We start from the raw sequence: 25852 nt of genomic DNA on the forward strand, positions 1-25852 counted from the left end.
TTAGTATGTGTGTCATCTATTTAAAAAAAAAAAATTTAAAAATCATATTTAAACTGTAACTGACCCTTATAAATGGGGATTGTATTTTCTGTATGACTCTCAACTGTTCAAGAAAATATTCTGTAATAACATTACTGATATGATGAGCTCTAACTTTCAGTTTAAGCTAAATATAACTTTCTGGTTAATACTTATTCACTCTTGAATGCAGGTGTTCCATGTGTTCTTGGCTGTGTGGGAAACACATATCTGAGAGATACATATTTATCTGTGAATGAAACTGTTCAGATAACAGGCCTCTTTCTAAATTGGATCTCTGTTTTTAGGTGGTAATCCTGCAAATTTTATAACTCCCCCCTCCCGAAAGGTCAACCTCCTTTATTTGGGTGGGAAGCAGCCGTTTCACAGCGTGGAGATCACACCTTTGCAGCTTCCCAGGTAGGAACGTGATCACACGCTGGAGGTGCAGAACTTTCCAGCAGGAGTGACTGTTTTTTTACTTTCTCATCCTTATCTCATGCTTTAAGAACCTTTGTTTCTGGCTGTCTTGCAACACCTATGGATACTTAACGTCTGTCTGAGTGCACTGCCTTTCTAGGGTGGCTTGAGAAAATTAGGCACTGCTTGCCACGGGCTGAAAACCATTTTAGGGAGGAACGGTGCAGCTAATTTTAAGGAAGACTTAGAAGAGGGGGGGAGGAGGCGGCAGGGGAGGACAGTAGGGCTGCTCTGCTGGGGAATGCCCAGAAAACAATTTAGCCTCGCGTTGCTGCGCACTCCTCGACTGGAAACTCTCTCCCTTTAATAGCTATAGAGCTAGCATAAAGCATGCTGCAAAGCAAATTGAATTCTGCAGTAACCCAGGTGGCATGTGATTATCTTCCTCCTCCTGAAAGGTTTGTCATAACTATGTATCAAAGCCTCACCTTGGCCTGAAAGCTGGGGGCACCGGAGAAACTTTGAACGAGAGAGATGAATCCAGGGCTAATTTTCTATTGCTGCTACTACAGAATTGAAAGTCGGTGGTGGCTGTGATTGTACCGAAGGAAATAGCCCCAGATGACTGAGCTGAGGCGGCGGATGTGAGCTGGGCCTGGGGAGGAGGAGAAAGGATGAAGATGCGGAGGTCTGCGCTGTGAGCCTGCCAGATGCTAAGTTGTTGGAAACGCTGTAATAATCTAACAGTAGTTCGTAGAAATAGCTCTCCTGCATGGTGTGTCTCCCATAAAGCAGTCGGCTGGTCTGCCTGTGCCTACCAGTTTCTAGGTCTCGGGTCAGCATCTCCTCTTGGTTCTCAGGAATTACAACACGAGAGGGTTTGGTACATCCCCACTCGCAGGAGGTGGAGGTCAGCAGTCGGCACGAGATGAGGGGAGCGCTTGCACAAACACTTGTCTGCGCGTGCTGTGGGAGCTGGAAGCCCTGCATCGAGTTTCTCTCAATTCCGGGTGCTGTTTCTTCCGTGCCCCACGCAGCTGGGTTGGTTCGCAGCAGTGGCAGCCTGGATTTGGGCGGCCGGGTAAAACATCCTTCCTTCCATGAGGCTGTGGAGTCGGACCTGGGTGCAAGCGTACGAGGCAAACTGCAGCATTGCCTCTTGGGGGTGGCTCTTCTTCCTCTCCCCGGGCATTTCAGTTAAATATCTGCTTGTTTGAACCGAGGAGACTGCCACCGATACGCAAGGGGTGTGAAAATCCCCTGCTCCTCGGCATGAGGCTGAGACACGAGCACCAGCTTCTGCTCCAGGGGTGGAGAAGAGCCTGTGATCGCCCAACTGATGAGGGGCAAGTATTTCCTCTATCAGCATGTTTTCCGGTGATGTATTCCAAGTCTCAGATGTTACATTTCTGACTTGGGCTTGGCTAGAGAAAAAAGGCTTTAGCTGCTTTCTTAAATTTCCATGAGCATTGCAAAGAGGAGGAGCTAGTGCGTTTATGGACAGTGGCTGTGCTGGGGAAATGATTCTCTAAATATAAATGCATTTAGCGTCTTTATTTAAAAAAAATAATAATATTCAGCCATATATGTTAAAGGACTTTTAAGCTATAAAGGCAAAATCAAATGATCGAATGTTTGGGTTTTTTTACAAACTGTTTACAACAAAGTTCCTTGAAACTGAAATGATACCGGTTCCAATCATGAGCTAAACAATTTTCCTGACAGAAAAGCAACAAGCCTAAGCATTTTCTGGAAAACCATGCAGCTAAAGGCCAAGCCACAGACATGATTTTCCTGGTACTAAACACATATCTCGGTATGCGGCATTTTCTTCAGTTGGAGGCAGATTCATTTATTTTCAGTAGGGTCAGGGGTCCAAAGTTACTTGTGTACAGATGCGAGCTTTCGGAAAGGAATTTCAGAAAGCAAAGATGCAAAATCGACTGGGAGCGTGGGCAGGCAGCACACCGCTACGCTCCGGATCTCGCATCGTGCCTTTTCTTCTAAATATGGATGGAAGAATCCTCAGGTAGGACTAAAAATTAAGTCACTTGGTCAGAAATTAGGCGCTCACTACAACGACAGGAAAGATGTACTAAAGCTGTGCAGGAAAGGGTTTGAGTTCCCCCGGCCCCAAGGCGAGAGGAGCAGGGACAGCTGTGGTTTGCCAGGTTACCGTGTTCAGGCTCCAGTTACATGAGTTTACCCATTGCGTGCCCTGCGTGCAACTAGGATAAATGGTTTGAGCGTTCTTGGATTGAATCCCAGAGTAACAACATCAGACAGAAAAGAGTAATATGGTGCTTTATTTTTTAATTCTGTGTAAGGTGTTTTGGTCTCTTTTTTTTTTTTTTTTTGGGAGGTGTGTACCAAGATGCCAGCCTCTGCAGCTGAGCGCCTCAGCTCAGTTTTTCTGTATGTTATAGAATTATTGACCATGACAAGAATTAAAAGAAAACCTCTTTTTTTTCCTCCCACCCCAACATGCATCTTCCAAGTTCTCACCAGACGTCAATGCAATATTTGGACCGTACAGCTCGCAGGGAGGTTTGGTTGTTACGCTTTGGTTTAAGGTCGGTCTGACAATAAGCAAGTTGCTCTCTCATCTCGGCCAGATCTGCAAAACCTTGCTTTCTGATGTTCATAAAGCTGATGTTTCTGGGCTCGCAGGAGGCACCCCCCTTACCTATGCCAGGATGATGATGATGGTGGTATTTGGGCACAGTAGAGGGCAAGTAAAACCCTTTTTACATCTTGGTTTGGGAAGTCTGGTTGTCAGCCGCAGGCTCTCAAGACCAAAGAAAAATGTTTTAATTTTGGCCAAAAACTTGCAGAATGAAGAACGCGCCGAGGAAAGGTTAGCTGATCCTGCGTGGTTTTATTAGTATTCTGGGCTTCAGTCAGGAGATTAATAATGGCCACAGACAATGTGCCTTCATATTAAAGTGTCTTCACATGAGTAGTTTGGGTGAGTGCAAAAGGACTGCAAGGCACAAGCAAGCTGTCTTGTCTCGCCCCGACTGACAATGAGTCAACACTTTAATATAAAGAAGAGACAGTTGGTAACAGTCATTAACATAACAAAGTGCCCTATAGATCACTCCAAATTCATCTGACTGTTTTTAAGCAAATGTTTTCCCCCGAGAAGTGGCAGCAGAACGGTTTGTTGAATGTTTCGCTGCCTGGGCCACCCGGCTCTCCTGGGAGCGGGAGGGGTGCTCCTGCAGGATGGCTGGTCCTCAGACCTCCTAACAGAGCATGGTATTTTCTTGCAGTGACAGTGTGCCAATTTTTTATTTTTTTAGCCTGATTTCCTATCAAAGGTGGATTCATGGGGGGATGTGGTGTGTTTATATGGGTTTTTTGGTTTGATTTTGTTTTTTTTTACCCCCTTCCCTGTCTGTTGGCTTCCTTTGTTGGACAGCTTCAAGAAGAACTGACTTCTGTTAATATAGGTAAGAAGAAAAAGGAGTCAGATGGGCTGTTGTTCCTCCGTGTGAAGGAGACGCACAAGCTCGGCCACCGTGCTCTGTGCTTGGCCAGATCCCTGGATGAGTGGCAGCAGAGTCTCCGTGCTGGCAGGATGAAAAGTGGGAAGCAAGAGGGAAGAGGGGAAGGAGTCTGGGGTGCAGCACTGGCAGCCGTGATGTACATCTGCTATTCAAGGGGTCTGGGTAGAGGCTAAGAGTAGCTCCAAGGAGGGAAGAAACGCCATGCATAAGAGCAGCTCTGTTAGTCTGGTGCTCATGGAGACATTTGCTTGACTTCTCTACGTCCCGTCACACTGGGATGGTGCAAGAAATGCATTGGTTGAAGGCACCAAGAAGCCATTGCGTGTCAGCCCAGAGCACCCTGGTTTTGTTGTTGCTGTAACTCGCGTGTGCTCTTGAACTGTGGTAAGACTACGGGTTTCTCCTGCGGTTTCCAAGGGCTGCCTGCCGGTGGCAACAGGGCTGGGGCCGTGCTGGCAGCTGCAGTGGGTTTGGATCCTCCTGCTGCCGAGCGGACTTTGCTCCCCGGCAGCCAGCCTGGACAGAAGCCCCGCTTCCTGGGAATGACGTAACGGAAAGGTTCAGCTCTGGAGAAGGTAAATCACGGGAGTTTGGGACACGTTGCTGGCTGGCACCAAGGGTAGAGATACCAGAGCAACCCAGGTGGGGAGTAGTTTTGAGAGGCATCAATTCACCGTTTATCACTGCGTATCGGACTTTGCTGCGTGCTTACAGACAGGGCATCGCCTCCAGGGCAGCTGCAGGCTGGGCGGACGCCGGGTTTGGGATGCCTGTGGGTGTTCTGGTACCTGTTGCTCAGGAGCATGAGAGAAATCCCTGGCTCTCCCCGAGCTGTCAGTGTCCGAGGGGAACCATCCGGACCCCCTCCACCTCCCTCTGCCCGCTGCGGCCGGGGCAGCCCCGTGTGCTGGGTGTTCATCTCCCCTGGGGGAGCATGAATGCAGCCCTTTGTGCGGGGCTGGGCCGGGGGTCGCGCGCTTCTTCAGGGATGCGGAGGGTGGGCTGGAAGATGTCCGGGTGGGACCTGGCTGGGAAGAGGGGCTGTGAAGATCTCGGGAGCAGCTCAGCAGCCCCCCGCGCTCATTGACTTAATTGGGGCTGCGCTGCGGGGCTGGAGGAACACAAGATGGCCGGGATTCTCACGGCGTGGGGAGGCTCGCCGGCGACGACCGGGAACCGGCCAAATCATTAACGTCAATTAAGTACAGAATGCGTAGATTACTGACATGTTATTGTTAGGGCTCTAAAGGAAATATAATTGATAAAACTCCCCCACCCACCCCAAGAGGCGGCCCTTTGTGTTCCCTGTGCTTTCCCCTGCCGGCAACGTCTATCTCCTCCCGCAGCCCCGCGCTCCTTTCAGCAGCCCCGGACAGCATTAACATTTGAATTAACATAAAATCACTTTCTGAAATCTGTTAGCATTTATAGCGTTGCTGTACTTTGCCTGATCATTGCATTTTTTTCTGTTGGTTTGAGCTCGGTGAGTTTTGTTTTGGTTTGGGTTTTTTTTTTTTTTCAAATGATACCAAACATAGACCTATTATGCTGCAAAAATCGCATATTTGTTTAATGATTTCCCATTGGTGTCTTTGTTGCTATGAACCAAAGCAGTAAATAGAAGCTCGCGCGTTAATGCTGTGTTGTTCTACATAATAAATTTGAATATCCCCAGAAGAATATTTTTAACAGGGATTTTCTGAATAAAATGCATACGTGCCAAGGTATCAGTAATTACTTAAAATCGGTTTTTGACATTTAATGTTGACATCTAAAATATTTCCTTTAATTTTTGGTTGCCTCTGCAAAGAGAAATAATGACATTCGTCCTAGGGAAGGCTGGATGGACAAATAACGCTTTTACTCATAATGAAATGAAAAGCAATAAAGAAAATGTGCTAAATGTCAACAGTAAAGCATATCTTCTCTTCACGTATTATGAGGAGAATATACCCCAAAATGTGTGTACACACACAAAAATCCTTTAAGTGACTTAATATGTTTGAATATTAATGGTTTGAACGTTAATCCATTGCAATGGTTCCATTTTTTGAAAACTGGCTATTTAAATACATTATTACCTCAATAAATTCTCTTATGGTCACTGTGGTAGCCATAGTATGAAAAATAATCACCATAAATCTGAATTTACAAAATATCTCCAAAATTGCACCGTTTTGCTGAGGGAAACAGAAGATGAAGTATATATTATTTAACTCGATATATTTTGTCCTTGCAGGAGTTGCTTGTCTGAAAAACCAGCAGATGGAGTCTGTTGGAAGACACAAGGGCCCAGCAGTAGCCTAAGAAACCAGCTCGATTTTGTAAACCTTTGCCATGTGAGGTGCAGTCTGGAAACCTCTGCTAAAGAAGTTGGTCGATGCTGAAGCATCTGCATTTGCCGGGAACCCGGGTGAGTCGGTATGGGATCCTGTGCCCCTGGTAGAAAGGATTTGGCTGAGAGGGGTCAAAGATCATAGAATCATAGAATGGTTCGGGTTGGAAGGGACCTTAAAGATCATCTAGTTCCAACCCCCCTGCCATGGGCAGGGACACCTCCCAGTACACCAGGCTGCTCAAAGCCCCGTCCAGCCTGGCCTTGAACACCTCCAGGGATGGGGCAGCCACAGCTTCTCTGGGCAACCTGTTCCAGTGCCTCACCATCCTGACAGTAAAGAATTTCTTCCTAATATCTAATCTAAATCTTCCCTCTTTCAGCTAAAAACTGTTACCCCTTGTCCTATCTCTCCACTCCCTGATAAAGAGTCCCTCCCCATCCTTCCTGTAGGCCCCCTTTAGGTACTGGAAGGGGCTCTAAGCTCTCCTCGAAGCCTTCTCTTCTCCCGGCTGAACAGCCCCACCTCTCTCAGCCTGTCCTCATAGGAGAGGTGCTCCAGCCCTCGGATCATCTTTATGGCCCTCCTCTGGACCCGTTCATCTGCTGGACCTTGTACCATCCCTACGGCTTTCTGCTGGATGGTGGAAAACCCAACAGACTTTGGTTTCAGCACAGCCAACTGGTATTTTCCAGCATTAGCGGCTTTGCATTCAACTGTGCAGAAGCGCAGGAGGGAGGACGTCGGACTGAGTGTGGGCAGGGATGCTCCCACGCCACCGCTGTGCTGGGGGGAGCATCGCTGGCCTGGGGGAGCGGGGCGGTGGTTCGGGGGTGCGGGAGGGCTCCGGGAGCCACCCCACAGCACAGCCGCACTGCAGGGCCCAGCTGCTGGGGTGGTCTGAAGGGAAAATGAATGTCAGGCTCTTATCTTTCAGCACAAGATGCTGCTCAGCACTGTAAGACCTCTTCTAAAGGCAGGCTGCGATGTTTTGTGTTGGAAAGCATCTCCGTGGGAACATGGATGCAGGAGAGGCCAGGGCAGAGCCCACGTGCGAGGCTTGTCCGTGTGGTCAGGTGGGGTGGGAAAGCTCCTTATCCCTTCTTTTCTTAGTTTTTACAATTTTTTGGTTAAAATAGTCGTGAGGAAAATCATGAAGCACCTCCATACTTTTGCATCCCTGAGTGTGTCTCATTCTGCACAAACACACATCTTTCTCCCTGATTTTCCTGGAGTCCTGACCCGCGTACACAGGGACCGACCCTGGGGTGCCCTCTCCTAGCTCAGTCAGGCATCTCTGTAGGTTTAGGACTATAGCAATGGGATTATCTTCACTGCTAAAACCTCAAAAAGCTGAGCACCCTAACTATGAATTACAGCCTTTCATATCTGCAGCTGAGTTTGACATGTGTAGCTGCAGCTGGCCCTACCTCTACAGTTTTATTTGATAAATCTGATTGATGAGGGTTTTTTAATTCCTCTCAATCTCTTTAAATTAAAAAAAAAAAAAAGAGAGAGAGAGAGAAGTTGAAAAGAGCTGTAATTGCAAGTGAGCGCTATAGAACCCTACAGCCAGCAGGCATGCTTCAAAGGAAACCGGGCCAGCCTGGACCCTTTAGTTGCTGGCTAGTGAGGGCTTCAAATGTGCCTGCGCGGTGAATGTGTTTTAATTTTGATCCATACCAAAAGAGCTTAATTGGAAGATACTGGGGGTTTTGATGTGTACAGCCTCTTCAATGGGGTGAGCAGAGGCCGCCGTTAGAGCAGACACCAAAGGTGGTCTCTGGTGTGACGGGGGGGTGTCCCGGCAGCGGGGAGCTCGCTGCCAGGCTCCCCCGGTGCAGGCAGGCACGGCCTCCCCTCCTGCCCGCGGAGCCGTGGTCTGCATTTGATCTGTATGGAGGAAAAGTTTCCTCCTCGAGGAGCAAGAGAGCCGCTTGGTGCGTTTAAAGCCCCGACGCTTACGGAGCAGCTTGGCCCGTGCCCCTCTGGGCACGCACAGCCAGCTGCCTGCTCACCCTCCTGCTGCTGCCTGTCTGCGTCAGCTCCCACCCCATCCCACCCCATCCCATCCCGCCGTGCCCCCAGGAATGGGGCGCAGAGAGCAGCAGCCGCCTTCTGCTCTCCCACCACCTTCCCTGGCCCTCTCCCCTGCGTGGCCAGCAATTTAAGCAGCTAATTTTCATTAGTGCCAATGTGCCTTGCCCCTAACTCTGAACTACCAATTAAAGTTATCGATTCTGATCAGCAAAGGTACTGAATTCCAGTCAGAACTGAAAAAGCAGGAACTAAACTTATGGAGACAATCTGTTCAATGCAGCCACGGGTTAAAGCAGCTGATTTATCATCTTTGTATCTTTACAAACACTAATCCTCAGGATGTGGGTCTGGACCAGCTCCTGCATGTTTGGAGTCTTCTCGTTTCGCCCGACCAGGACAGATTTGAGCTGCGAATCTCCAACTGTTGCCCTTGAATAGCTATCTCCTCAGAAACAGGTTGATTTTTTTTTTTTTGGTTCAGCTGATTAATTCTACAGGAGATTAGTTATTGTGGAAAGATAATTTTGTGTTTATTGGTTTGGGACATAAGAGTTTATCCCTTTATTTCCTGATCCTGCAAACACAGCCAGTACCAAAGGGTTATTGTTTTGCACTGACTTCTGCTGTGGATTCTCATTTCTCAGCCTGCTCACTGAATTTGGTCCTCAGCGCACCGTGTCTCCACAAGGCACTATTAGTCCATATATCTGTGTTCTGGAGAAGATATTTAACATTTTTCTGTTCCAGTTTCATCTGACTGAAGGCTGCATCCCAACTGTCATTGATTGTTGGGATAATTTGTCCTGGAACACACGAAAAAGATGCTTCATTCTGTGTTACTCGGTCTGAGTTGATTCAAGAGGCAGGAACGGCGGCATTCCTCTGCAGCAGGAGCGACCTGTGTCTGCTCGGTGCATAGCAGTGGTTTAAAAAGCTAATAGTATGTTTGAACTAAGAGTGAGGGAGAATATGAAAGAGTATTATAATTGTGCATAACAGAAATTTCTATAATTAAAAATGGAATTCTCTGGCATTGGAGCAGAAATAGCAATTTTCTACCCAGTGAAGCTCCAAATTATTTTAGAGGGAATTAGATGTGTTCTCCTGGACTGTGATCACTCTGAAAGATTTTTTTGATGCTAAACTGTATCTGAATATTGGAAAGAGCAAGCTGTGTTGTCCTCTCACCTGCTGCTAGCTTGAAAGTGGAAACATCAGAGACAAAAGTGTAATAGCTTTTGGATTTGCTACGCAGTTATGTTCCCTCTTCACATGATTATAACGTGGGAAATACCTTCTATAACCACTGTGTATTATCATGCACAGGTTTTTTCGCTGTGTTTGAGCCAAGATGGCTATTGGCTTTATATGCAGTTGAATGCCGAGAAGCTACTTTTGCGGATTAGCAGCTGAAAGGTGGAGGAGGTTCCTGCTCCAGGACAGACCGCCCTGTGTGAACAGAGACCTGCAGAGCAGGCTGAGTGATCCCGGTGTGAGGTACCGGTGTGTCCAGGAGCGGCCTGGCCCAGGCATTCCCAGATGTGCCATCTCACAGTCCCTCCAATGCAGCCGCAAAACTGAGGAATCCTTTTTTTTTCTTCTTTTTTTTTTTTTATTCTGTTTGTTCAAAATGAGCTTGTGCTGTAATCAACCATTTCAGCATAACCCCCACTACGTTTCTGGCTTTCCCAAACCTGATCTTCCGCATGCCAGAAGGCTGCCTAGATAGGCTCTGGAGATAACGGCAATGAAATATTTGGGATATGTGTATGCGCTCGCTCTGGCACTAGGTTGCCCTCTAGTTATATTTCCACTGCAGTTCACTCAAGGCTGGTGGCATCTAGCCCAGGTTTGCCCGAGCAGTGCTCCTGTGCGTCTTCCAGGCTGGGAGCCTCGTGTGGTCGCACATCAAGCATCAGCCCCAGGGTAAACTACGTTTGCGTGATTCATTTTACTGAATGGGGGAAAAATTCAAACGAGCGCTTGCTCGCGTGAGAAAGTATCCTGGCAGGCTGGCTCTGGGCTGGCTCCCTCGGCTGGGCTTGGCCACGGCGTGTTCGGTGTAAATCGTAAGAAAGCGATGGGTGTTTGCCTCCATTAGCTGGGGTATAAATATTGCTGCTCTGCCCTGGCTATTGACAGCGAGCGTTTTTCTGCTCGGCAGCCCAGTGCCGGGCGCTGACAGGCTGTTCCAGTTGGGAGGCTGCCTGACCTGGCCTCTGACCCGCTGCTGTGGAGAAGAAGGTTCAGTTTGTGCTTAATGTACTGGGCGGGCACCCAGGGGACCCTCTGCAATTCCCAGTTCTGCCACAAACTTCTACTGTGACCTGGGATAAATCATTTAATCTCTCTTTCTGCAACAGCTCGCCTTTTGGGGAGAGAGGTGGGAGCAGCAATGATAGCCTCCTTCATCTTGTCTGCATTAGGGCTGTATTTTAAATAAAGTGTGGCACCAGTCATCTTCTATTTAAAGGAATGCCTTCCCAAAACAGGTTGGTTTTTACTTGGCACTTAAGACTTAAACCCACACCTGACCAAGGCTTGCACCTGAGTTGGGGTATTAGGGCTTCGCTGCGGTGCAGCAGGTGATAAAGCATGTTGCTGCAAGAGCCCGTTGGTGCTTCTGGTCCCTCTGCCTCTCCCGGCGCTGGCTGTGCCCTGCTTTTCCCGAGGAAACTCTCCAGCTGTCCCCTGATGTCTGTGTTAAAGCAAGAGACAGCCAAATGCTGCCCTACCTAGCACACGGGGAGGTCAGGCGAGGGAACATATTTTACTTGCCGAGCTGATATAATTGTTTAAAGCAAACAGACAGCTCAACATTTTTGCTAACTTACAAAATCTGGCATCTCGGGAGAACGTGTTTGGACTCAGCAAGGCCACTTTCACAGGCAAAGCTTTGTCATTAATCTGCGTGTTTGGCATCGCTGCTGGAGAGCCTCCTTTTTGCTCTGAATGAGATGTATATTCATGGACTGAAAGTTGCCCGGTTTTGTTTTTATGCCGGCCGCGTGGTTGTGATGGGGTGGGATCTCCGTGCACGGGCTCTTGGCTCTCCCAGCTGCAGCGGCACAAAAGCTCCGGTCACTGCTGCCGGGCTGTCGAGCGGAGAGCGAGCTCTGATTGTATCGGGGCCAATGCAATCATATCACCTGCCAGTCTGGGGAAAAACAGGGTCTAAATAAGATGCCGAGTGTGGTCAGAATTAAAAGGATAAACAGCATCTTTCGCTTAACGAGCTCTGTTTAACATGTGAGACGCCCATGCATGCTTTATCTGTATTCTGACCAGCGAGGAGCCTTACCCAGACTTCATACAACAATTCATCACGGCCGATTTGTGCAAGGCATATTTGAGATGTAAGATGTGTGACTCAACCTCTTTTATTCCCTCATTAATTTTCTATTCTGCCTGAAATGGGTTCTTAGAGTGCTCATCACCAGGGTACAAGCGCTGGTGAAAATGGGGCGCCAGGATTTCTGCCCTTATTTTTGTCACGGGGGCTGGGTAAAGGGGCAGATGTACAAACGCCCGGGTGTGATGTGGGCTGGGTGTCCTGAGCCACCAGCACCTACTTCCACCTGCGGCTGCTCCCGCGCACGTGCAAATCTGATACTGAGGGCTCATCGTTGCTGTACCGCTGATGGCGTTTTGAAGAAAATTGGTGGCTGAGCAATTGGAGTTTGAAGTTTTTGGCTCATGGTGATACTTCAGAAGACCTCACCTGGAAGTGCTTGAAGCTCTGGTTTATTTGGTCAGCTTGCATGTGCATCTGCTGAACTGTGTGTCTCATGCAGATTTGCTTTTCTGCTCCAGTTCTTCTCTCCCTTTCAACGCTTCTATACGCGCTTCTCACTGCGTCTTTGTATTGCGAGCTTTATATATCTTTCTGCTGTGATATGTATTAACTGCTCAGACTCCCAAGGTTCTCAGAAGATGAATGGCTTTATCTATAAGATTCCAGTAATAATCCGTTTGTGTATGAAATGTGCTCTTCAGCATTAGCCCATCACAGAGGGCTGGCATTATCTGATAGCTGCAGAGGAGGCTACGGGCAGCAACTGCCTTCTGAGCTGCGCCTCGGGCTCTCCCAATAACTCCTGACAAGTCACTTAAATTCCTTGCAGTTCACCGTATCCAAAGGCAGCCATCGCTCAGCTCGCTGGATGCCCGGGATGCTGTGTGGCTTCCTGAGCTTGCACCTGTGAAGCACCCAGCCTTCGGGGAAACACAACTGGTAAGCGCTTACACTCCAAGCAGTGACCCCAGGCACCTTCCCGGGAGATGTGGCAGTGGTGTAAGAGGGCTCGGTGACAGCAAGCACGCTACGTGGGGGTGTTAGAGAAGAGTCCCCCCCTCACCCACCCTCCTGCGAATCCCCACCTCTGGGGGAACTGGGTTTTTCCAGTCGTTTCAGGTAATGCATGCAGCAGCATGGCAGCTCGCTCCGGCGTGCGGTGGTCCTCTCAAAGTACCATCTGCTGGCTTCTGATTTAATTCCAGATGATCTTAGTCCCGGCAAAAAAATGCAGTCTTTGCCGATCAAGGAATATAGAGCACGCGGTAAGTACAGTTCAAAAGCTGCATTACCCTTATCTATTAGTAATGATCAATTAGCATGAAGGTCAGTGGGCAGCTTGGAAATGAGTCAGATAAGAAGGGCAGAAGGAGGATTTGAATGGAAAGGAAATTCTTGATTCATATTCGGCGACATATATTTAAAGTCATAACTCTGTAACAGTGGGGGTGGAGGGTAGCGTTAAGTAGTCCTGCTGTCACACTGACTCAACCAGAGTGTAAATCACGGTGCAGGGAGTGCTGTGGCTTTTTCCTGGTGCTAAAGCATCGTACCGTACCACAGAAGGGATTGCAAGTTGCAAGAAGTCCTCCTTGCTCTCCAGCCCACCCTAAAGATCCCTGGGCAGCGTGAACTCCCTCGCATGGCACAGCACCGCAGGGCTGGTGGCTGCCGTCAGTGCCACCAAGAGCTTAAAATTCTGGTCCTTGGCTTGCACCAACATGAGCGGGATGGGTGGTGAGGGGTGATGGAGGTGGGGGGCCTCCACGGTCTTCTGAGCATCATCTGGGCAGGAGGTACCGTTCAACACAATGTTTTTGGTGGAAGAAGAAAAGACGACTTGTAACCAATTAATTAACTTGCAAATCTTGCACAGATGATCCGTGCGTGCCACATTAAACAGTAACTGGCCCTTCCCATGTGTATGTGCACTCTGAGGTAAATAAAACCGGTATTAAAAAACATTACTGAGGGTCACCTGTGCACACCCAGGGTAATGTGGGCCCCTCAACACCAGCACGTGCTGCAGCCTGGTTCCTGCTGCGAGCTGCTGCCGTTCAGGCAGAGATGGCCGGGCACACAGTTGGGGTAGGCAGCGTCACAACGCACTGCCTACACGCTCTCTTTACCCTGTCAGCCACTGTGAGTAGGTGTCGCTTAAAATGATCTTATCTTCACCTGAGTCTCCTTCTGCGAAAGCAGCCAGCACGCTGCCAAACAGACAGGTTACGGGGGGGTAAGACACAGAGGTGGGTGTTTTGGTGTGACACCCCATTTGCAGGAGAGGAGATGCAAGGCTGTGCCCGGAGGGACGGTGGTGGGGTTTTCCCTGGCTGCCAGTGTGGCTGCAGGGGGAACAGTGCTCTCTCTGCATCCCGGGGCTGCGGGGACAGCCCTGGCGTGGTGGCCACCACTGCCTCGGGAGGGACCTGGCCCCCAGCTGGGGAGCATCCTCCCCAGGCCAGGGAAAAGGGAGCTTCCTCAGAAGACACATCAAAGCTGTTCCTGGGTATAAGAACTGATGTCTGAGGCAACTTCTCTGGATTAAAACAAAGCGAACTGTGGCACTTGCCACAGATTTCAGACAGCATGATGCGATCTTTCTTGTTTTCTCACACTTACATATCCCGGGTTTTCACTGTTGCTATGGGGCAGGTTGGTGGATGGGTGAAAATAAATCTGTCACTTTTTGGTGTGTGAAGCTTATTTCTGCCTATTTCTCCCACACATAGGTACACGATCATGCATGCTGAGGCTTAACGGAACACTTCACCTCCTTCCGCACTGGATGTGCGAAGAAACACACGTGCGCTGGGCTTCCAGCTTCTGTTCCCAAAATACCATATGTTCTGGCCTGTGAGCTTAAAATATCCTGATGAAGTGATGTTTTAAAGCACGAGAGCGCTACACGCAGGGTTTCTTCTCCGTTCTCTGGAGGATAATTAATCCCCTTGAAATAGAGAGATAGTAGTGAAATAGGTGCTCTTGGTACCAAGCAACTGCACTGCCTGCTGAAGATGATGAAACGTAAGTACAAAAGAGAATAGGTAGGGGTAGGTTGGAACCGGTGTTCCTGCCTCTGACAGTTTACTTTGATGAATGCACTCATTCACTCAGCTTCACCATTTGGATCCTGCATAATCAGAGATAACAGGCGGATGGTTTGCATGAATAACTAAGTTTGTCATGTTTAATTTTCTTTAAAAAAAAAAAAAAAAAAAAAAAGAAAGAAACAGCAGTTGCTTTACCCTCATCCTTCAGGCCCAATACATATTTATAAATTGTCAGGAAATGAAAAGCCTTTTAACAGCACGCAACAAGCATGCAAAGCTAGCAGGAAATGGCTGGGGGAGCAGCTCGGGCGGGCTGCCCTCGCTCCGCCTGGGAAGGTGGTGTGGGCAGAGGATGCTGTGCAGGCTGTCTGAATTATTAGGACGTGTGGCACTGGTACTTGTTTTGTGTTCTGCAGACGGTGTCTTCTGACAACTTGACATTGTGCGACAAGAAGCCTTAAAACTGAGAAATAAACCTGCGTTTGGCAGTCAGCTGGTAATTCAGCGACTGATGGTGCTGATTAATATTCGATGGGGTGCTTGCTTTATAGTGCCTATCCCGTCGCCGACGAGTTCTTAAAACATACGGAAGGTGCAGCTGGAGTTTGCATGGAGCAAAATGGTGGAGGAACTTCTTCTGCTGAGCACTGCAGCCACGTCGTCCCCTCCAAAGCCGGTCCCAGCTGTGCGTGGTGGAAACATGAAGGCGAAAGGACTGACTCACTCCCTCCTAAGATGGCTTTGATCCAGGACCAGCCCTTCCCAGCCTGTGCCAGGCGTAGGTGCGGGCATCGTCGCTCCTATTGAGCACTGCTAATGTTACAATTAAAAAAATAATCCAGTCTCTTTATTGAGCAAATGATTTCTGCAGAGAATAGTGTGATATATTAAAATGTCTGTGTAGAAAGCTCCCAAGGGAGAAATTCAGAAGAAGAAAGATTGGATCACTAAAACTGAGAGAGAAACCAGGAGTCGCTAATGTGAAGCTGAAGGAAGAAGACCAAATCTAGTTAGAGGGTCTTCTAACCAGCATGGCTTTTTTCATAATCATCCTATCAAGATGATCTTTGCAATAGGTAACCTCTGACTTCAATACCAATATATATGTCACCAGACACAAATCCCTCAAGAGCTAACTCAATGATATTTCAAGTAAAAACTACTAGGCAGAAGTGCAATCTGATTATCGGCGTGTATGCAGCCTGGGAGGCACAGAAGATCTATGAACACTGAGGCCGGGGAGAAGCGCGGGGCAGGAGCAGGCTGAGCCCCACGCTGTGGTCCAGCTGGCTGGCCACCACTGCCCCTCCAGAAGTCCCACTGATGGCACGGGGCATGTTACAGCAGATCCCCAAAGAAAGGAAATCTTGAGCTGATTATCAGTATTAATCGTTATCGATACAGGCTGGGGGATGTTGTGATAGAGATCAGCCCTGCGGAAAAGGACTTGGGGGTACTGGGGGATGAAAAGCTGAACATGAACCAACAATGTGCACTGCAGCCCAGAAGGCCAATCGCATCCTGGGCTGCATCAAAAGAACCGTGGCCAGCAGATCCAGAGAGGTGATTCTCCCCCTCTGCTCTGTTCTCGTGAGACCCCACCTGGAGTACTGCGTCCAGCTCCAGAGCCCTCAGCACAAGAAGGATGTGGACCTGTTGTAGGGGGTCCAGAGGAGGGCCACGAGGATGATCAAAGGGCTGGAGCACCTCTTCTATGAAGACAGGCTGAGAGAGTTGTGGTTGTTCAGCCTGGAGAAGAGAAGGCTCTGCGGAGACCTTATAGCAGCCTTCCAGTACCTGAAGGGGGCCTACAAGAAAGCTGGGGAGGGGCTGTTTGCAAGGACATGTAGCGATAGGACGATGGGCATTGGTTTTAAACTACAGCAGGGCAGGTTTAGATTAGACATTAGGAAGAAGTTCTTTACACTGAGGGTGGTGAGACACTGGCACAGGTTGCCCAGAGAGGTGGCAGAGGCCCCATCCCTGGAGACATTCAAGGCCAGGCTGGATGAGGCTCTGAGCAACCTGATCTAGTTGAAGATGTCCCTGCTCACTGCAGGGGGTTGGACTAGATGGCCTTTGGAGGTCCCTTCCAACCCAACACATTCCGTGATTCTACAATTAGGGATCCCCTTGCTGGGTTTTATTTTGACTTTAGCATCATTTAAAACATCTCAGAGTTGCTTTAAATTCCAACCAGTTTATCACCCCCCTGAAGAGCCCTGGGTCTTGGGGCTGGGACCCCCACTGGCAGGGGGTGCTGGGATAGCCCGCCCTCCCCGGGAGCCTGAGTCCCCTGGTCGCCGCCTGTGCGGGCTGTGAAACTGCTGCTGAGCCATGTGGCGCTGAAGGGAACTGCCAATGCCCACTTGGGCGCAGTATTCAGATTTAATGGTAAAAATGATAAATCTTACCAAAAATATCACTGTGACGAAAAGTATGAAGTGTTTGCCACTAGTAGTCGTCTGGGGAATAGAGAATAATGAAACAGCAAACTCAAACCCACGAGGGCCTGCAAAACATTGTTTTCCTGCTAAAAATATCTTAGGGAAAAATCTTTAAAGCGTCATTCCCCTTCTTTTTTATAGACCTCGCTTCATCCAAGGGCTTATGCACGTGCTCAGCGTGCAGTGCCTGAGCCGCTCTGCGGGTGCGACGGGGAGAGCGCGGGCTGGGAGCGCTGGCGTGTGGTGACGTGTGGCTGGATCCGCCCGTGGCCAACGCCTGTGGGAATCTGGCAGAGGCTGGGGGTGTGCAGCCTGATTCTCATTTACGCCGAGGCGGTCGTACACGGCTCCCTGGGCGAGCGGGGCTCTTGCCGTGAGCGTAAGTGTATGCGAACGCTAAGCCATGTAATTAATTTAAAATCCCCTGAAGTTAACCCAAAATAGTCCCACACAGACAGCGGTAGACCACAGGCATCCGAGCGCCGTGGCCTCGTCCTTCCCCGCGGAGGTGCTGGCAGGCGTCCCACGGCCGTGGTGGGGCTCGACCCGGCTGCTGCCCCCCCCGCCCTGGCCGCTGCCCTGTCCGTCACCCGAGGGGCCGCATCCCACCCCTCTGCTCTGAGCATCTCATCTGCTGTCTGGGCTGGAGAGTTCGGTCTCAAACAGAGACATTAACATTTCTGTTAATAGGGATCTCCGTGTTGCTACATAGTCTGAATTGGCCTCTATTACTTATTAATGAAGATCCAAAAGTGCATGTACTTAAGACCTTGCTTAGCTAAGGGGAGTCTTCTAGGGCCAATTTGAGTCCTATTTAATGACTAATGGCTATTGAGACATAATGTCCACTAAGCAGATATCACATTCTATTTAGTATTTAATGTTTAAATATTTAATTAATTAAACACTGCCAAATATTTAATTAAACGCCATCAGAGCCATCCTGACACTTCCACTATGCATAATGCAAAGGAAATCAGGGCTTTCCTTATCAGCCCCACAAGTAATGCAAATTCAGCCTCACCCAGAAATCGCTGGGGTCTGTGCAGCCAAAATACCTGCGATCATACACAATAGACAGGGCTGGGTTTTAAAACCCTTTTTTTTTTCCCAATTGAGCTGAGCTAAACGTTTTGTTAGTAAATCAGGCTCTGAAGTGACACGTAGGCAGAGCGGTGGTGCCGTATGCCGCACTGCAACGGGAATGCTATGCTTGTATATTGACTTTTAATTATTTAAAAGTAAATGACTGCTACTTAGCATGGCATACCTGCCAGCAGTTTACACTAGTTTTGCTTAAATATTTACTCTGCTATTCAATAAAAAATGAGTCTACTGAAGCAAAAAATGAGAACCTACCGTATCATGTGGTCCCTCTCCTACCTGTGGCATGCCAACTTCACAGAGATTTATTCACCAAGAGATGCTAGATTTTGATGGTTTTCCTGGACTAAGCCAAAAACCAGGTTTAAATTATCCAGTTAGACTTCCAGCTACAAACTGGGTCATAATTATCAGCTTTTGCTGTTCAATTTCGTATTTACTTATGGAAACTTGGCACTTAGAAATATAAAGATCTTTAAATCCCAGTGTCAAAATCTGGACACCCAGCAGGTACAGAAACATTTAGGGCTGAATTGCTTATTTGAATATTTTATTACCCAGCTCCATCCTCTGATGCGTGCTGAAGCTGCTAGGTCGTGTTTCATCACTCCCAGCCTGCGTGGGGATGTCTTATTTTAATGTTCCCACATGGGATCTCTCACTAACAAGGAATGTGGCTACCAGTTGGAGAAACCATTAAAGTCACATCGTTTTTATGCTTGGATTCAAGCCATTTATTAATGAAACGAGGATACATATTTTGGGCTTTCTTTAGAGGATCTTACACGACCTTATTGGCTGCTCCAGCCAAATTATCTTTCACTGTAAAGAGCTGATGCTCCAGTTGCTCAAATTGGGTTTTACTCATATAAACAGGCAAAAAAAAAAATTGGACTCACACTGCAAAAAGCCTCTATTGTTAGGACCTTTATCTCTCAAGTTCAGTGATGCTTCGCTTTGTCCGTTTGCATTTATTGAACAATCAGTTGCCTGAACAGCCAGGAGTTTGCCTACATCTATGGGCTGCTGGGATGTTTTGAATTTTCATGTTCTCTTGCCCACCCAAGCAATAACCTCAAACTGTATTCATTCCTTTCACTCCTCTGCTCCTTACAGTCTTTTAAACAAAGGTATATTGCCGCCCAAGATAGTAGTAAAATGCCATTGTGCCTACGCTTTGCCCAAAACTAAATGCTAAAACTGAGCAGGATGGAGGACTCATCCACCTCATTTAATGTAACAGACACTTGACAGTCTTGCTTGACGTAGGTCATACCTTTTAAGTAACTTTTACTTTATTCTCATATGTACACATATAACGCCCACTGACTCATTTAAAGTGGGCAGTGGTCTATGTATCGGGGATGCAAAGGTGGCAGGGAACTGGCAGCTGTGATCGGAGAGGTGAAGGACAGGGACAGTGGGTCGCTTGGGTCTATGGGCTTGGACCTCCCCACCAGCGCTGTGCCTTCCCAAGGGCTGAGTGCGACAGGGGAGGGAGAAGGCACTGGCTACGGCGACAGCCGGGCTCTTCAGAGAGGAGCTTCCCTGGAAAAGCCGGGGGCTGGGAGCGCTCCCCCAGAGCAACGTGCGCCCGCTGCACTTGCCGCAGCTACCCGGGGACTTGGTCCCAGCTGCAGCCGAGGCCTTTCTCTGCTCATTTATTATTCAGCATGTCTTGACTGTTTAATTGCAGAGATGTGTAGCAGTCTCTATTAGTGCGTGAGCTCTTTGGGGGGAAAATCAGTGTGGACAGCGATTCCACGTTTGCATTTTCGGTTTATAAAGAAAAACTCCTTCAGCCATCTGCCATCACCCCGCAGGTCCCCAGATATGGTTACCAGCCATGGAATTTTGATGGTGCCCTGTCTGGGTTTGCATCGCTGACCGTGCCTTGGAGCTCTAGCTAAAACCAGCCCCACTTGTCCCACCCTGCTGTGGGGGCCTCCTGCCCACTCCAGCCGTGTCTGTGGTGCCCGAGGCCACGGCTCCCAGGGAAGGGCGGCTAGTGCAGGACTCGTTAGTCCCTGTACACGCCTCGTGGGAGATGTCTTAATTTTCCCCCAGCAGATGAAGAACCTCTTTCTGCCTGTGGCACGGGAGATGGGCTCCAGCAGTGCCACCGTCTCAGCAGTGCTCCACTGTCCCGCTTGGCACCGGGGCCGAGGGCCTCGCAGGTCGCTCCTACCCCAGCCCACCTCCCTTGGAGGATCAGTTCCTGGGAAGTAAAGATACTTGAGAGACAATTTTCTCCTGTTGTTATGTTTAAAAGATCTCAACGACATGACGTTTCTTATCGTATCAGTAGCACGCCAGCGAGCTGTGCTGAACGTGGCAGAAAAGAGCGAGCATCGCCGGGTGGATGGATGGCAGAGGTGGGCTTGTCACAGGGCTTGGAGCGTCTGAGCAACACGTACATCGGAGGGAACCTGAGTTACCGCCTGGAAACACTCCCCCGCAGCCCTGGCTTCGCCGGGAGAATTCTCCGTGCCGGGCCTGTCCTGCCGCAGGGTAAAACCCGCGCGAAGGCGATTCGCCCCGCGGCAGCTCCTTCGCTCTCCGGCCCAGCGGGGGCCGGGCTGTCCCGGCAGAGCCCGGACGCCGCATTGCAAAGGGTCTGCTGCCACCTCGTGGGCCGCGCCGAGCCCCGCCGAGCCCCGCCGCGGGGAGACCGGCCCGGCGTCCTCCCCCCGACCCCGCATCCTCCCGCCGCCCCCGCATCCTCCCGCCATACCGGCATCCTCCCGCCGACCCCGCATCCTCCCGCCGACCCCGCATCCTCCCGCCGCACCCGCATCCTCCCGCCGACCCCGCATCCTCCCGCCATACCGGCATCCTCCCGCCGACCCCGCATCCTCCCGCCGACCCCGCATCCTCCCGCCGACCCCGCATCCTCCCGCTGCACCCGCATCCTCCCGCCGACCCCGCATCCTCCCGCTCCACCCGCATCCTCCCGCCGACCCCGCATCCTCCCGCCGCACCCGCATCCTCCCGCCGACCCCGCATCCTCCCGCTGCACCCGCATCCTCCCGCCATACCGGCATCCTCCCGCCGACCCCGCATCCTCCCGCGGCACCCGCATCCTCCTGCCTCACCTGTATCCTCCCACCTTACCCACATCCTCCCGCCGTACCAGCATCCTCCCACCTCACCTGCATCCTCCCACCATACCCACATCCTCCCGCCATACCAGCATCCTCCCACCATACCCGGCACCCGGCATCCTCCCCATCTCCCCCGCAGACCCACGCCTGCACCCTCACCACCCCCAAAAAATAACAAGTTTCCCTTGTTGCCTCACCCCGGAGAGCACCACCTGCCTCTGACCAAGCCACCCAGTCCCGCCATGCCTCTGCACGGACACCCGGGAACTCGTGGTCTCTTACGGGATTTTGTTTCCCACGCGAATAAAGTTTGGGTTTTGATCCCCGTGGAGTGGGAGCGACTCAGAGAGGCACAACCAATGTGGCCTGTAAAACAGCTGTGGATGAGGATTCTCCACATTACAGAGACTAAACTAAACTAGCTGTGTTTAGTATCAAAATCTAAAGCTTAAAAACACTTCACTCATTTGCGTTTGTCTTTTTTTTTCCCCAGGTATGAGAAATGCTACTGGAAACCCTATACTTTTGGCCATATAGGTTTATGGACAGTGATTTTCTGCTTACATAAGGCCTTGAATCAATGTGTAGGTGGAAAAGGCCATTTTTCTCTCCATAGTTCCAAAATGTATATATTACATTTCATTGTCTCACATAAGATTTTATCAGGCATGTTGTTTTCACTGCACATCCTGACTTAATGCAATGTGGCCTACAAAAATTAGTCATAACACAGTACATCAGCCAGGAAGAGACAAACATTTCCATAAACTGCATGTTCCGTCAGCGTGTCGGTGCAACCTATGGGCAGATGGTTTTGTCCAAATTCAGCGGAATCACGTGTTTTCCAGATGGCTCCGTGTTCACAGATAATGTATTCCCATACAACTCTGATCCAGACACAGGTCAAACTCAGTCTCGAAGTGAAGTTATATTAGTAACAAATGTGCCGTTCTTTCTCCCTGCCCCATCTCTGGGTGTACGCAGTACAAACCATTGGAGAGAAACATTCCTATTCCTAAAAATAGGTTTTAGAGTCACTGAAGATCCACCAGCTTTTATTCTGATTTGTTGGTTACTGGCTCCTGTAATTGACCACAGCCGTGACTGTGCTGGGCAAGCAGGGAGGGCCTCGTGCCGCAGGGCCCATGCTCTCCCTGGTGGCCCTGTGAGCTCCATGGACAGGGCAAGTTCTTGGTGGGACCTTGGCCAACATCCTGCTCCTCTGAAGCCTGGCTGGCCACAGGCTCCTCTTTGCACTGAGACAGTGCATTCCATGTACGGTGCTCATCTCCTGTCAAGTAACTCCGGGCACTCACCCACCCTCTGGCTTTGTCCCCCCATTTTACAGAGGCAAAATCATAGAATCATAGAATCATAGAATGGTTCGGGTTAGAAGGGACCTTAAAGATCATCTGGTTCCAACCCCCCTGCCATGGGCAGGGACACCTCCCACTAGACCAGGCTGCCCAAAGCCTCATCCAGCCTGGCCTTGAACACCTCCGGGAATGGGGCAGCCACAGCTTCCCTGGGCAACCTGTTCCAGTGCCTCACCACCCTGACAGTAAAGAATTTCTTCCTAATATCTAATCTAAATCTCCCCTCTTTCAGCTAAAAACTGTTACCCCTTGTCCTATCGCTCCACTCCCTGATAAAGAGTCCCTCCCCATCCTTCCTGTAAGCCCCCTTTTAGGGACTGAAAGGCCGCTATAAGATCTCCTCGAAGTCTTCTCTTCTCCCGGCTGAACAGCCCCACCTCTCTCAGCCTGTCCTCATAGCAAAAATACCAAGCTGGTGAGCTGCTCTGCTCATCACTTGGCACTGCGGACCCCATTTCCCAAGGAAGCTGGGCTGGTGCCCCGGCAGGCCCAGCGGGATGTCCGGGCGGTGCTGGGAGGGGACATGGGGACCAGCAGCCATGGCCCCCCGTGCCCGGACCCCCCATGCTGTGTCCTACAGGTCAGCTCTGCTCCTCGCCGCAGAAATGATTGTCAGTTGATCCTTCACTACTTCGGCGATGCCGATCAGCTTTTGAACTGCTGTAAATGAGGCCAATCAGCATTACTTTCGTTTCATTACTTCAAGAGCTTACTCATAAATTTCCTCTTATCCTGCTTCCCCTTTGGTCTGGAATTAGCCACAGCACTTGCTACGAGCTGCTGTACCCAGTTCTCCTCCACTGGAGCCGTTTGATCTTTCCTAGGTTTAGTAATCAACTGGCAAACATGCCTTATCTCGTTTGACTTAAAGCAATACACCTTCTTGCCCGTTTTTCTCCGCGTTGCACGTGCGGTGCTGCTGGGGAAGCAGGGGACAAGCTGCGGCACTCAACTGACCTCCGTATCACGCGGGAGAGAATGAATTGGCAACGAGTCCGTAAAATAATTAACAACATCTTTCATTTAGCTGTGTGAATTTTATGACTTGGATGTTTAAAATGGGGAGGATGGATTTCATTGCAGACGAAAGGGTGGTTCCTCCCGTTACTACCGAGCAGCCCATGGCTTGGTGTGCAGCAGAGATGGGTTTGACAGCAACGCTCTTTTGGGGTGAAAACCAGCATGTTCCTCAAAAGGTACAAGAGGAATGTAAAATATTTCATTTTTTGCACCATTTCATTGGCGTTGGGGTAAGTTGCAGCAAGGGGAGGGATGGCTCCAACCGTGCTCCTGCCCAAAGCGTGCCCCAAAGTGTCCCTGGCTTGGATGGCTGGTCCAGGGACCTGCGGCAGCTCTTCCAGCCAACAGTAGTTTAAAAACTGTGTGGGTGTAAAATAGTTGTAACAAATTCAAAGCCCTTCAAATGTGTTTCCCTGTCAGGCGAGAGCACAAAAGGGTCATTTTCAGAGGTATTTTGCCTTGACTTTCCTGACATGTAAAGCAACCCAACCTGCTTTCAGCAGAGAGGGAACAGCAACTGCCTTTCTTTCCAACGATTAATTTTTCATAAAATGCAAGTTAAAAAGTTATTTGCTTTCTTGATGTTAGAATCTCTCTTAAAGGATTTATGAACAAAGTGAGTATTGAAACTACTGGGACAAGCAGAAGGCATCAGGGCAGACTATTTGTGCAAGCACCCATGCGGCTGGAGCTGGGCCTGCACCCCCCCAGCTGCCATGGGCTAGGCTGGGGGGGAAGCCCATGGGAGACACCACTCCTTCCTGCCCTTTTGGGATGGGCCATTTCCTAACCGAACACAAATGGCTCCACTTGTCATAAATTACAGGTTTTTCTGGGGATGCTTAAATTCATAGCACCTGGAGGAAACCAAAGCTGCCCATAAAAGAGTCCTGAGCTCCCCTAAGTGCTTTTGGGGCTTGAGCTCTTGTCCTGCCTCTCTTTGTTTTGCAATCCCTGCCTTGGCATGGACCCAAAGCAAACAATTATTGGCTTGTGCTGTGCTGGTGGCTGGAAAGGTAAGGTGTGATCTCATCTGTCTTCTCTGTGGTCCAGTGGGGGGTCTCCTGGGGCAGGAAAGCAGCAAGTGGGAGCCTGGTGCTTGCTGTGTATGAGGGCTGGCTGTGCCGGTGCGTCGCCATGGCTGAGAAGTTTCTCCACCCTTCTGCTTTTATAGTCTGATGGTCTTTCCCCCAAATCCCCCCTTTTTCAGGGTGATGTGATGTGTGGTGCTGGAGCGCAGGCTGTGGGCTCTGGCCGTGCTGCTAACCGTGTGCTCCAGGAAAGCAGCGTTCTGGTGACTCCCGTTTATCATATGTAAAATGGGGATAATAATAACCTATGTCACAGGGGTGTTGCAAGACTTAATTAATTAGTATTTGCAAAGAGCTTTCAGATAATTGGATTAGAGGTGCTATATTAACACAAACTGTTATTGTTATTATTTATTTATTATGTACTTGTAGAGTTCATCTGTGCAGGATGTTTTTGCTGAGTCTAGCTTGCAGATGTAAACAGAGGCAATTGCATTGCGTTAGAGGGAGCAAAAGAAGCAAATTCCCATTCCAGCTCTGGCTTCTGACCTCCCCAAGGCTAACACACACCCAGAGGCTGAGTAACAGTTATAAAAAAGTTTTGAGTGGTGCCTCCTGCTGAAACTGGGAGGATCTCTACATTTCTGGAAAATGCCCAGAAAATGGGTGGGAAAAGGTGCCACAATTTGGGAGGCCGTTGTACAACGCGGCCCGGGTTTAGCTTTCCTTCCCCAGTGCCTTTCAGCCCCTATCATCATGCACAGGATGAAGTGGAAGGAGACTGATGTGGGATCCCGAGGCCTATGTGCCCATCCCTGGGTGACATTTGCAGCCCGGCAGCAGCAGGGCATGGGAAGGGTGGCACTGCTATGTATGCGGCTTATTGAGGTTCGGTACTCTGGATTCATTTTTAAAGCTGGAATATATTTTTAGCGCCCACCTAAAATGGAAAGAACATGAGAATAACAGAAATGGTCAGGCGGAGCAGCAGTGTGGGGATGTGGTGCTACGGGGAATGGCTCCTGCCACGCTGGCTCGTGGCATCATCTGCACCAAATCTGCACTTGTTTCCACAAAATGAAGTTACTGGTGAATA

At 49.6% G+C, this 25852-nt stretch overlaps 1 long non-coding RNA gene across 2 annotated transcripts; it reads left to right on the forward strand.

Moving 5' to 3' along the window:
- Positions 1–4332: 4332 nt before the first annotated feature.
- Positions 4333–16277, forward strand: LOC134515469 (uncharacterized). 2 transcript variants are annotated; one of them, XR_010071020.1, is made up of 6 exons: positions 4333–4525; positions 6190–6363; positions 12451–12560; positions 12732–12886; positions 14354–14648; positions 15091–16277. It is a non-coding gene; the product is annotated as an uncharacterized LOC134515469 (long non-coding RNA). The 2 variants fall into 2 exon arrangements; XR_010071019.1 differs by having other exon boundaries at positions 12732–14648.
- Positions 16278–25852: the final 9575 nt, after the last annotated feature.

Source organism: Chroicocephalus ridibundus, chromosome 4 (genome assembly GCF_963924245.1).
Source record: "Chroicocephalus ridibundus chromosome 4, bChrRid1.1, whole genome shotgun sequence".
NCBI classification, from domain to species: domain Eukaryota; kingdom Metazoa; phylum Chordata; class Aves; order Charadriiformes; family Laridae; genus Chroicocephalus; species Chroicocephalus ridibundus.